The 14,328-nt window shown below is 38.3% G+C and overlaps 1 pseudogene; it reads left to right on the forward strand.

The window, feature by feature from the left end:
• The first annotated feature begins 13,307 nt into the window (after positions 1-13,307).
• LOC132430218 (RAD52 motif-containing protein 1 pseudogene) lies at positions 13,308-14,002 on the forward strand (annotated as a pseudogene).
• The last annotated feature ends 326 nt before the right edge of the window (positions 14,003-14,328 follow it).

Below are 14,328 nucleotides of genomic sequence, written 5' to 3' on the forward strand. Positions count from 1 at the left end.
CACTTATGAGAAAATGATTCTTTAAATGAGAAAAAAAGTGTTCCTTGCTTAAAAATAAATGCTGGATAATTTGACTTCTACCTGAGGAAACTTTACAGGGCTCAGTAAGAGTTAAGACCCTTCCTGATGCATGAGTATTATTTTTTTTTCACAGGTAGGAAAGAACAGAAAGGATTCAGTCTGAAGATGATTTGCCCCAAATCCTCAGTCATCTTCAAGAGAAATAAAATCTATCATTTCTTTGGCTCTAAAAATGTGTTTCAAAGAGATACACAAACACTTTTCTTTAATGCAAGTTTGATAAAATGCTATGTTTAGGTTTATTTTCAGTTGTCGGTTTCTCTTGGGCTTCTTTTGTTAAAGAACTTTGATTCACTTTCCGCATCGGAGTCAACCATCTGCATACAGGTATCTCTCGCTGGAACAGGCTCCTGTCACTTCCATTTTGCTGTCACACTTCCTATAAGTGCTCAGAGAATTTCAACATAAAATTATTCTCCTGTTCTCCAAGAAGAAAGTAGAAAAATCTATGTAGAGAGTAACAGGAGTTCTAAGTATTTCTGTAGAAATTGACCAAAGAAGTAAGCCCAAGTAATAGGAAAAAAAAAAAACACCTGATTTGCTAAATCTCAAAATTGATGATTGATTAAGGGCTGATGGCTGTTGATGTAGAAGGCTTTCATTTGGATTTATCTGTGAGACCCCATTGATATCAATATTGACTAGTAAACAAGGATGCAAATTCTAAAGATTAAGAAAACTGACAATTTACTTTCTTCAAAACAATACAGTATAAAAACAAAAACTTTAAAAGTATATATATTTAAAGAAAATACTTGCAATCTAATATGAGAAAAAAATTAGAAGAAAAGTGATAGTCAATGTATTCTGCTTATTTTTATCCAGTAGTCCTTATCTCGCAACTTAGAATTTCATTTTTAATATATTGAACAAGTCAAAGGGAAAGAATAATTATATATCAGAATAATTATTATATCAGTTTCCAGTTTCTGCAGTTTTTCAAATTATTTTTTGTAACGATTAATATCTTTTAATCCATAATATGGACATTCCACAGGAGAAACTTTCATAAGGAATTATCACCCAATAATTAAGTATACTTTTTCAGATTAAAACTATGGAAATCCTGAAAAAGCTATTGTGCAAGGCAGAACTTTTGGTTTTTGATTAATGGTGAAGCAAATGCGATTGAAGCAGATTATAACATGTAATCACATATTGGCTGCACAGATGCTTAAGAATGTAGCATCTGAAGCTCCCTACTTATCATTCACAATGCAAATTTAACAACATATGAAGTCTCGAGGGAAAAATACATTTTTGTAATGCTATAATCTCTGTGTCTATCATAAACTCTGGAGCTTCCTTAAAAAGTGGAAATGTTTAAATGATCTGTTAAATAAAAGGTGATGTTTTAATAAAGTAGGACATTGGCTAGATGAAGCCTATACATCTGGCTTAGTTTGAAAGCCACTTTTACATCTTCCCCTATTTAGATGCTTTTATTTGCTGATGGCATTGCATTCACCCTGCCATTTCCACAAACACACAAAAAAAGCATCTCATCCATTTCAAATCCTGTTGACTCATGGGGAAGTGCCCTAGATTTTTTTCTCACAACCAGATGCACTGTAATACTAGTTGCTTCTCTTCCAAAACGAGTTGAATTTTGAGAATAGATTAGAGTTCCTGTGTTCGAAAAAGTGAAGAAGTAAAGATATAGGTAAAAACAAGAACAAGCTTAAAATTATTTTGCCTTCCCTAGAGCACTGCATGTGAACTAGATTACAACCTACGACTCTGCTGGGCAGAGGAGAGGTCATAACAAGAATGAATGTCACACTGTCCTAGCCCTCTAGTTAGATGAGCCATGAAGTGTATACACTGGACATGCACACATACATTCACTAAATCTCCATGCTTGTATGTCTATCTGTGCATTTATAATACGTGTGTCTCTATATGTGTCTCACAGGATTAATGAACTCATGTTTTATTCGATGGTTATTATAGATTTGCTTGGCAAAGTTTCCTGGCACTGCAGCAACCAGGACTTCTCCATTTCTACAATGCTCAGAAAACCTTCGGCCAAGACTATAATTATGGAAGTCCCATGTACAGTTAGTAGAGTGTTAACGCTCCCAAGGAAAGAGCATTCATTTACTCCTTCAGTATTATTTCTTGAGTGATCCTTTTGTGCCAGATGCTGATTGAGGCCCATTGTGAGCAAGGGGACATGCAAGACTGCAGAGGGGGCACCCAAACCCTGATTGAAATTATAATAACTAAGCACTGAGTTACTAGATGAAGTCAGTAAGCCCCCAGTCAACCCCACAGGAAAACATGAAAAAAAAAGGTTACAGCAGATCAGGATAGTAGGACTAAAGTATCAATAATTTTCTAATCATCCTTGATTACAGAATGCTAAACAGTCTATGCACCAAGTGTGATCAGTGGTCAAAACTAAATTTGTTCTTATATATTCATTATTAGTTGTAATGTTTTATTTAACTGTTTGATAAACTCAGTTTATTTGTCAGTGTGATGAAGTTATCTCCAGCAAACTCCTTTTTGCCCTGAACATTGAGGGAAGACTATCAGGTAGGTTTAGGTTGTAATCGCTACACCTAAATCCACATGGCTCTAATAATCATTGTCACTAGTCTAGCCTTGGGCAGAGACAGACCCCCCACACCCGGCCCCCAGGCTGGTTCTACATTTACTTTACTATTGGTAGAAAGGAAAGAAAAGGTTAACCTTTTGGCTTCCTAAAAAAGATGGTCATAAACTGAGTCAGAAGAGATCTAATAGAAGAGATCAATAAAGTGCTGGTGTGGATGGTGATAATAACAGTTTACAGATGCTTGGAAGCCCATGAGTCATCATCATTAATTTAGCTCCACATGGTGTAGGCAGAGTAATAGGATTCAGACAGGCCTCTGAGGGGAAGATCTATCATATTGATTGAGAGCAGCCTGCAGGAAGACGGGCTTTTGGGTCTCATGTCTGACAGAGTTATGCAGTGGACGGCAATCAATGGAGCCCTCCCATCTAACTGGACTGCCCACTGCTTTGAACACAGCCTCACATTATGATCTCCTCACTCTCTGGTCCACTTTTAGCCTGAAACTCTGCATCCTGCCCCCTCCCCAGCCCTGAGAGTGGACTTCTGCCTGAGGAGTAACAACCCTCTTTTGTGCTTTATGCTAATACATGGAACCCTACTTTGTTCTTTGGGCTTGGATGTCTCAAATTTGTCAACAAATTAAATGTCCATTTCTTTTAGAAATGTGGCTTTGCCCTTGGTGTCTGTCATTTCTGTTTCCTGCCAGGGCTTGAAAGCTGACCTCTGAACCCCAGGTGGCAGGGCTCCTGCTCAAAGACTGTCATGCCTGCCTGCCTGCACTTCCCAATGTCACTTGGTGCTAATTCTCCAATAACTAAACTCTGCCACTGGTTTGGAGGGTACCATTGCTTCAAGCTGGAATATAGATGCTAATTGTTTACCAAGTATCACTTGTGATTTAGAGCTGCTGTCACCAGATGCTGAATTCTGTGTAGTGTTCTAGGTGGTTGCTCAGCTTCCACAAATAGGTTGTTTTTCCTTTTACATCTTTCTGTCTACCTGATATAGTTAACTAGGCCAAGCCCAGTTCTGTCTTGGAATGTATCAATAAGAGGGGTAGGAGATGCAAGTTGTCCTTGACCTTAAGAAGGACCATTAATAACGGCAACTACAATCTAAAACATTCATTAATTCAATGATTATCTTTTATTGGCTACGACATGCTAGATGTTGGAATCAGAACAACAACAGCAAAAAAGACAGGACTCTCACTCTCACAGAGCTTATATTTTTAGGCAAGCATGCACACATGCATGTGTATGTTGTTGTTATTGAAAAGAGGGACAATCAAAACCTGTATTGGGTTATAAATAACATAGTGTAGAGAGTTTAAAAAGCTACTTCAAACTGGGTGGTTATGAATTCTCCCTGTGAAGGTGACGTTTGAAGTAACATAAAGAAGCCAACCATTGGATGACCAAAGAGAACATATTTCCAGAAGGGGGAAAAACTAGACAAGGGTTCAGAAACAGGAATGAGCCTGAGGATCTGTGATTCAGATCAGAGTGGCTGGAGATAGTGGACAGGAAAGAAGTGATTAGAATGAGGTTGGCAACTTTGTCAGAGGCTGGATCTTGTGTGACTTTATGAATCATGATAGAGTTTGAGTTTAATTTAAATACAATTGGAAGGCATTTGAGGATTTTAAGGAGGGCAGTAACTTGACTGTGTTATATTTCAAAACAAGCACAGCACCTCTGGGCAGACTGTGGATGTACATGAAAGTCCTGAGAGGCAGCTGAGATTCCTTAGGAGGCTATTGGATAGTCAAGCAAGAGGGATGGTGCTTTGGACTAGGCTATGTAAACATAAATGGAGAAAAGTGGAGGTAGAATCTGCAGGACTTATGGAAGGATTTGATATGGGATCATAAATCTTAGATTGTTATCTGGAGCAAAAGGACTGAGGATGGTGTCATCTTCTGAGGATGGGAAAAACTGAAGGGAAAAGCAAGTCTGAAGGAGAAAAATCAAGTGTGCTTTTCTGGTTGTATAGGTTTGAGTTGCCTGTTAAACATGATGTAACTATGAAGAGTAGGCAGGGTGTATATGAATCTGAAGGGCTGGGAGATGTAAGGGGTGAAGATGAAGCATTGGGAGCTGTGCAATAAGAGAGAAACTATATGTTAGTCTTTGACCCGGTTCCTGACATAGAGCTCCTAAATCCCTTGGAATTTCCCCGGTGATAGTGTTTTTTGTTTTAATGAGGTGACCCTTGGTAGTCTGGTTAGCCTCCAGATGGGAACAGATGATCAGAAAGACCAAGCCATTATTAGATGCTTGGAACTTTCAGCAGCATCGCCCATCCTTCTGGAAGGGGAGAGGAGCTAGTAATTGAGTTAATGATCAATCATGCCCAGGTGATGAGGTCTCCATAAACATCCCAAAATTACAGGATCCTGAGAACTTATGGGTTGATGAACACATCTACATGCTAGGAGGGTGGTGCACCCCAACTCCATGGGGTAAGAAGCTCCTGTGCACAGGACCTTCCCAGATCTCACCCTATGTATCTCTTCATCTGGATGTTCATCTGTATCCTTTATCATATCCTTCATTATAAAATAGGTTGTTAAATATAAGTAAGTGTTCCTCTGAGCTATGTGAGCTGCTCTAGCAAATGATCAAACCCAAGGATGAGGTCATGGGAATCCCAGTTTATATCCTCTGGGTCAGAAGTACAGGTGACAACCTGGGACTTGCTATTGGCATCTGAAGTGGTGGGGAGCGGAGAGGCAGTCTTGTGAGACTGAGCCCTTAACCTATGGGTAATGATGCTGTCTCCAGGTAGATAGTGTCAGAATTGAGTCAAATTGTAGAACATCCAGCTGGTGTCAGAGAATTGCTTGATGAGCGGAAAACCCACGTATCTGGTGTCAGAAGTATCATGAGTGTGTGAGTCGAGGAAAAACAGAGGAGGAATGTGTTTTTTTTAATTGTTTTTTGTTTATTTGTTTTTTTACAAGAACCATCAGCACAGAGGTGGCATTTACAGGCTCGGGAGTGGAGGAGGTCACAAGGGGAGAGTGTGGACAGAGAAAAGATGAGGAGCCAGGAGAGACCTTTGAGACACTCTAATGTCTTGAAGCCAAGAAAAGGAAAAGGAGCCTGAGAAGTGGTCAGAAATGTAAGGGAACTATATTTAATAGGCCCTTATGTGCTAATTAAATTCTTTTTAATGTATTAAGGTAACATTACATAAATTTCATGTGTACAACACTATATTTCGACTTCTGTGTACACTATAGCTTGTTTACTGTCAAAAGTTTAGTTTCTATCAGTCAGCATACAATTGATCCCTTTACCCATGTCTCCCTCCTCCCCAGTTCCCTTCTCCTCTGGTAAACACTCCTCTGTTCTCTGTATCTCAGCGTTTGTTTTCATTTGGGTTGGTTTGATCATTTTTTTTTTAAATTCCACATATAAATGAAACTTTTACGTAGTTTAACCACTTTAATCTTAAACTTCCAGAACTAGTTAGAAAGTGAAGTCTGTCCAAGCTCCTCCACTGGCCAGCTGTGTGACGTTGGGCAAGTCAACTAGCCTCTCTGTAACTCAGTTTCCTCACCTGTAAAATGAATTTATAAATATATCTACATCATAGGATTTATGGTTGGATTAAATGGATGAATATGTATAAAACCCCTAGAACAGTGCCTGTTATGTATTAAGCACCCAATAAATGTGATGTAGCAACTGGTTAATAGCAACTATTATCTACCTTTTACAATTAAGTGAGGCTCAGACATGTCTGAATCTTGGAACATCACAGAGTTAGAAAATGGTGGAGCCAAGATTGAAACAATTCTGTTTGATCCCAAAGGGTATAGTCTTTCTACATTCCTTTAATTTAGGACCTTTAAAATAATAATAAACTGACTTATGACCAAGTCATTATTTTTATCATCCATGGTGCCACAGTGTGGAAAACTGAAATATTTCATTTCAGGTATCATTTCAACCTTCATTCCCCACAACCAAATCTTTTTATGAGACGCTGAATGTTAACAAAACTCACTTTACTTTCTGTCTTGTCTATGGAATGACTAAGTATACTCTTTTCCCCTCAGAAAAAAGGTTAGTTCAGAGTTGGAATGAGGCAAAAATGCTCATGCAACTAGCCAACCAAATAATCAGCCCTCATATAAGTATATAATGTGTTGACCATTATTATTTTGTTTGTTTCTTTGTTTTTTATGGTACATGGGCCTCCCACCGGAGCACAGGCTCCAGATGCGCAGGCCCAGCAGCCATGGCCCACGGGCCCACCCGCTCCGCGGCACGCGGGACCCTCCCGGACCGGGGCACGAACCCACGCGCCCCGCACCGGCAGGCGGACCCCCAACCACTGCGCCACCAGGGAAGTCCGACCATTATTTTTTTAAAGGTATATACTTAAATGTTTTATTCATAGGTGCATGGGATTAAAAAGTTTAGAAGTCACTGATTTAGACAATGATGTATGGGTTTAGCTTTCCTACTGAGTATCTTGGGTTTTATCTCTGCCTGACCTCTCCTTTGCCCAAACTTCTCTCAACCTGCTGAAGTCTTTATAAAGTGAAACAAATTGCAATAACTCCTCTGCATGTACCTTTGTATAAATATTTCTTCTATATTTTTACATGCTTGCATATTTTACATTTGTCCACATTAGTGTTGTCTTTCATTAGTTCTGGCTATTTAAAATACTAAAGATATTAATGATTAAATTTTCTTTTTGGCAGTATTTTTCTTCCATAGGCAGTAAGCTAATTGACAATCCTGACGCTGTTTGCTTTTGTTCCTGGAGAAATTATTGTAGGATTACAGATTTCACTGAAACTTATTGATTCTTGTATAAATAATGGGTGCTGGGCTTCCCTGGTGGCGCAGTGGTTGAGAGTCCTCCTGCCGATGCAGGGGACATGGGTTCGTGTCCCGGTCCGGGAAGATCCCACATACCGTGGAGCGGCTGGGCCCGTAAGCCATGGCTGCTGAGCCTACGCGTCCGGAGCCTCTGTTCTGCAATGGGAGAGGCCACAACAGTGAGAGGCCCGCATACCACACACGCACAAAGAAAAAATGGGTGCACTTAGTAGACGTTGGGTATGTTTGGAGTTGGCACAGTTTTTCTGGGGTTAAGAGCATTTTGATGATATTGACCCTGTTCACTTTATGTCAAAACAATAAATCACTTTCCTTAGGAAAAATTTTACCTCAATCATTTAAATTGATTTGGTATTTGTTGAGATATAAAGAACCCACTTTCATACCACAAATTGTTCTAAATGAGATACCTCCTCTGCATCTTTTCTGGCCAAAACAAATCTATAATTTCATGTCTCAATGGTTATGTCCATTTAAAAATTTTCCCATCTGGGGACAACCATGGTCTCCAAAACAATACCACTGATTTTAACCCCCACCCCCTTTTTCTTCTAAATATATTTTTTTATTTTACATTGGAGTATGGTTAATTTACAATGTTGTGTCAGTTACACTTATACATATATCCATTCTTTTTCAGATTATTTTCCCATATAGGTTATTACAGAATATTGGGTAGAATTCCCTGTGCTATACAATAGGTCCTTGCTGATTATTTTATATATAGTACTGTGTATATGGTAATCCCAAACTCCTAATTTATCCCTCCCCTCATGTGTCCCCTTTTGTAACCATGTTTGTTTTCGAAGCCTGTGAGTCTGTTTCTGTTTTGTAAATAAGTTCATTTGTATCATTTTTTTTTTTAGATTCCACATATAAGTGACATCATATGATATTTGTCTTTGACTTCATCTAGTATGATAATCTCTAGGTCTATCCATGTTGCTGCAAATGGCATTGATTTTTTAAAACTTTTTATTTTATACTGGAGCATAGCCGATTAACAATGTTGTGATAGTGTCAGGTGCCCAGCAAAGCGACTCAGCCATACATATATATGTATCCATTCTCCCCCAGACTCCCCTCCCATCCAGGCTGCCACATAACATTGAGCAGAATTCCCTGTGCTATACAGTAGGTCCTTGTTGGCTATCTTTTTAAAATATAGCAGTGTGCACATGTCAATCCCAAACTCCCTAACTATCCCTTCCCTCCACCTTTCCCCACCCCCCACTGGTAACCATAAGTTCATTCTCTAAGTCTGTGAGTCCATTTCTGTTTTGTAAATACATTCATTCATATCATTTCTTTCTAGATTCTGCATATAAGCTATATCATACAGTATTTCTCTTTCTCTGTCTGATTTACTTCACTCAGTATGACAATCTCTAGGCCCATCCATGTTGCTGCAAATGGCATTATTTCATTCTTTTTTCATGGCTGAGTAATATTGCATTGTATATATGTACCACATCTTCTTTATCTATTCATATGTCAATATGTTGACCATTATTGTTAATTAAAAAAATAATGGTTTTAAAAGCAGATTTATTAATTTTCACTATGTATATACCAAATATGGGACTCAGTCTCAATAAAATAGTAATTTTAAAATGAAACATTGTCTATTAATTTCAAGTAAATAAAGCAATTCAAGTTAGGTTAATTAAGTATTGTCAAGAAAAGGAGTTGGGAAGCTACTTCAATAAATAGAGAAGAATGATTTGTACTTAACATATTTGTTGTTCATCTGTAAATTGGTGTTTTTAATTGTTTTAAAGCAATTTGTTCTCTTCAGCAAATTAAATGTCCCCCTATGCAAGTGTTAGACTATTTTATTGGCAAATTTTGTGAAACAAAGTTAGCTTCTGCTTAATTTCTATCCAAATTAATGAAGGTTTCTTTCATTTATGAGATTCTAAATCTTTTCTACTGGTGCTAAAATTAGATTCTATTACTAAATTTGAGAAAGGAGGAGAATTTCTCTGTCCATAATTCCAATATCCAATTCAATAAATTATGTGAAAGGATTGTTGTTACTTTGGAAGAAACTGTGAGGAACATCTGCCAACACTAAGAGGTGACAGGTCTGACTATAATTTTGTCTGAGTATACCACAGGGCATTACCCATCACAGACAACCTTTAAATGTCAGAAGGGAGGAAGAAAAAGGGAAAGAAAGAAAGAGAGGGAGGGAGGAAGAGAGGCAAGCTGGGAAGGAAAGAGGGAAGGAGGCAGGGAGAAGGGAGGAAAAACAATCTCCTTGATAGGAGTTTGGTTTGGAAGCACTAGTTTCTGAACAAGTTCAATCACCAGGGACTAGCTCAACTCTGAAAAGTTTCCAAACTTAGGCTGATGTGCTCTGTTGAAATTCACCCAAGAATTGCACACCTTGTTGCTGAGGAGTCACACCAGATGTCCTGTCCAAGGACTAATAACATTTGTTCCTGTAGGCTTCACATCCATATGTGAAGAAGCAGAAGAGAGCATTTCAGAGCTGGTTAGTCAACTTTAAGTTATGCTTAGTGCACTGTATCGGGAATACAAAAGCATTTTCCAGATGGCATCATAAAGTCGGTTCATTTTTGCAGAGCACCGTCTCATTTTTGAGAAATAGCCCCTTGTTTTTCATTCCACTTGGTAGTTTTAGAATTGCTTTCTTTTGCCATAAATGCAACACAAACTGGAGGGTCGGGTAAGATATCTGCTGTGTATTATGAAAAATGTCTAACAGACTGTGAGTTTTCAGCTATGAATTGACGAGGTAGATGATAAGATATTGTCTTAACCACTGGCCAGGCCATCAAGGAGACAGCGCGCCAGATGGATGTTGGGATTCTACTTCCACTGTTAATGATATAACCTTGTGTAATTCACTTAATCATACTGTGTTTCAATGTCTACATATGTACGAGAGCTATTCTAACTCTCAGAAATTCCTCTGTGAGTCATCCAAGGCCCAGCTGTCACTAGTTGTTTCTCTACCTGCTTATCTGCATGAATTCTGCTGTAGCCAAATTGTTCAACTCACTTTCTTCTAAGTACGCTTTGTACTTTTCCAAATTCATGTCTTTCATCAAGCCCTTTCCTTGGCCTAGAGTGCACTTTCTCTTCTTCTCTGTCTGGCCCACTACTACTTGTCCTTTTGAGGCAAGCCTCCTCCTCAATGAAGGTGTGTGTGCGTATTCATGTAGCTCTATGATGGGATTTTACACATGTAATCTCATTTAGTCCTCAGAACAGTATAAAGTAACTATTTTAGACTTATTTTATAGATGAGAATATGCGACTCTAATTAAATGCTGATTGTCCCAAAGTCTAAAGGTGTTATCACAACCTGGACTAAATTCAGGTTTCTTGGACACCATGAGTTCCTTCCAGTGCTCCACAGTCTCCTTGTAACATTTCTTGTATTCTTTGTTGCAGTTATTGTTGTTATTACTTTTATACGTTTTTAACATAAAAATTCACGTTTCCTTAAACAAATAGTAAATGCCTTGAAGAAAGGAATAGTATTTGCATGTTTCTTACACTAGAATGTAAGCTCCATGGGAGCAGAGAATCTGACTCTGTTATTCACTGTTCTTACTTCAGCTTATAGAGCACACCCTGGCAGATAGTAAACAAAACATAAATATTTACTGAATGAATTTCTTTATGTGTCTTACAGCAACTAGCCTTGCACATAGAGGGTACCAATAAATACTTGTTCTTCTTGTGCAATGAGACTGTCCTCCATAAAGATTTTTAGATTAAAATCTTCTTGGATATTTACAAAATGCTTTCCATTTCCCCCTTTCTATGCCTGTTATTTACTTTCAGATATTGATCTTGTCTACTTAACATGGCTATTCTCAACTCATTAATTGAATCATTTACCCTACACTTGGCTTCGCATGCTGACACCAAACACTGCCATGTTTGTCTCTGGTGATGTGGAATGAATGGCATGAGATAAAAAGTTGCTTACTAAATATCATTTATTGAGTACTGATTGTCCCCATGCTAAGCAGCTCATTTATATTAGTTTACTTAATTCTCAGAGAAGAACAAAGATTCTTTTTACAGGTTAGGAAATTAGTTTTCAAAGAAATTAAGCAACTTGCTTACAACCACATAGCCAATAAAATCATGAGCTAGGATTAAAGCCCAAGCTCTAAACCACTGAGCTCAGCTACATCCATCAGTCTTGTGATGCTCTGGGAGAGGAGGCTGAATATTCCCGTAAACTGGCATGATCAAATTAGACAAGTCCTAACAGTAAAGTGAATAGTGGAACTGCATTTTGGGGGCTTGACTATTGGGAAAACTTCCAAGTCATTGATAGCCACACAAATATCAACCGTTTCTGATTGTTTTGTTACCATAGTCTGAGAAATTATTAAACATTGCAACTAAAGTTCCAGCTCTTAGTAATGTTATTTTGTTGGTAAAAAATAGGTTCTATTCATTAGTGGAAGAAAATCATTAATATGTAACATTATTATCTCTAACTTCAACCTAGTAAAGGCCATTTTGAATATGAATAATATTTCACCAGCCTTATTTAGTTAAGACTTCATCAGCTAAATTGACTTTAGTTTTGGTTTGGCATTGAATCACATCTTTTTGTTATTTCAGGGAGTCAGAATGAGTGAATCAGCAGTGTTCAGTGAATATTTAAATATGAAAATAAAAACACAATGTAAAACATGACTTCTAAGTATTTGCAACAGCTTTCACAGTTGTTATAATTTTGGAGCTGGTGAGAGTTTAGTTGTTCTGTCTTCTAAAATGAACTGTATTTAGAACCTTGGCTTAGCCCATTTTTAATCTCTTCTGATAAGTACTGTTAAATAAGTTATTATCATTGGTGCAACATAATCAGACAAAGAGTGTTCTAGGTTGCAAACTTTTAGATTTTTAGAATTCATATGCTTTTTCTTTCTCTAGTACCTACGTACGTAACACTGGACAAATTTCTCATGAAACAGGTGTTAGTTTATTCAACTCTAAGTTGAAGTTAATATATGACTCAAAGAATTTGAAAGGAATCTATAAACATACAGAGTGCTTAGAATTCCTTTAACCAAATCACAATGCAAATATTAGGTAGAGGATTGTGACATTCTGATATTTTATCCATTTGATTTCTCATTTTGATATCTGTGTAGTATGGTAATGGATGAACAGCAAACAGTAAATTTAGTTTATAATACCTGTTATGCATTCCAGATGATAGGGGAAAAACCTGGAGGGTAACTTAGGAAAGAGTATTGTTGTGTGGCTGTTGTGATATTAATAAATCAGTAGCTTGAATCCTTGCTTGGAAGAAGATTAAACAGCACCTCATTTTATGGTAAATCAGTAAGTAATGATAAATTATTTAAATGACTGCAGATTGCCTTTTGCTTTCTTCTTGAGTATATGTACTATAAGCAGAAGAGTCTTTAAAAAGGAAATCGGACATCCTTTATTAGCAAAATGATACGTTCATTACGTATTCACTAAATATGCATTGAATACCTACTATGTGTTAGGCTCTACACAAGGTGTTGAATTTCAATGATGAATCAGATACGGTTCCTACCTTTAAGACACTCACCATCTAGTGGAAGAGAAAGATGCATCAACAGCTAATTTCAGTATGCATTCCAAAGTCATATTTTTTGTTGGAGGTGTCATAACCAGAAGAAATAATGTGGGAAACATGGCAATATACCCAAAAGTTAGATAAGAAGGGTTACAGGATAAAAATCTATTATATAGGCGCAGTCCGCTTGCGCCCTGAGCTGCGCACGCGCAGTGAGGGTAGGATGGTGGAGTTGGTACCTTTTGCGTTTCCCATCGGGGGTGACAAAACCTTGCTGGTGTGGGAGCTGAGCTCTGGACCCACGGCCGAAGCCTTGAAATATTCTCCCAGTTTGGCCTTCTGTATTCGGTCCGAGTCTTCCCAAACGCAGTCTTCCCAAACTGCCGGTCCTGGGTTCTATTCCATCATCAAGTTTTATTCAGCAAGGGATGCCCACAGAGCCCAAAAGTCATGCGACCGGAAGCAGTTTTTTCAGACATCTCCAGTGAAGGTTCATCTTGGCACCAGACATAAGGTGGTTTAACATAATACGCTTGCCCTAAACAGCTCCTGATGCCAAGAATTGGCAAATTACTACTCTGGTTTCAGTGGGTGCTCAAAAAGGATCATCAAGACGTGGTGTTGCCCTCCCACGAGTGCAGGAGTCCCGGAGTTGGCATGGCTGAGAAACCTTAGGATAAGTTGGAAGAAGGGTCATTATCATTCCTTATGAAAAGGAAGGTAACGCAGAAGCTTGCTATTCAGAAGGCTATGACAGATGAATTCCAGAAATTGCTGATTGTGGTTTTAGAAAGTGGTAAAATAGCTGTGGCATATAGACCCTGTGAAGAGGTCACAGATGCTAGAACCGAAGAGGAACTACAGGATTTAATTCAAGTATGTGGAGATAAAAACTCAAGGGCTACACACCCAGTGTAGCCATAATTCAAAACAACCAGCAGGATTTGGAAGACTTTGGCATGTCTACTCAGCTCTGTCATCCTTAGGAAAATGTGAAACTCTGAAACTGCTTTTGAGGCAGGGTATTTCTAGGACTTTTCCAAGTCCCAAGCCTTGTCTCTGGCCCCTTATTTGAAGTTTGGAGAGCAGGATTGAGGGCCATCAGTGTACGTCTACAGTTGTGGACACAGGAGAAGACACAGGTCTTTTAGAACTCCCCTCAAATAAAATTGCAGGGATTTGGGAACAAAGTAACTATGGCCTTAAGTGTGATTATGCTACAGTGTTTAAAAACTATTCATGCC

Source organism: Delphinus delphis, chromosome 8 (genome assembly GCF_949987515.2).
Source record: "Delphinus delphis chromosome 8, mDelDel1.2, whole genome shotgun sequence".
NCBI classification, from domain to species: domain Eukaryota; kingdom Metazoa; phylum Chordata; class Mammalia; order Artiodactyla; family Delphinidae; genus Delphinus; species Delphinus delphis.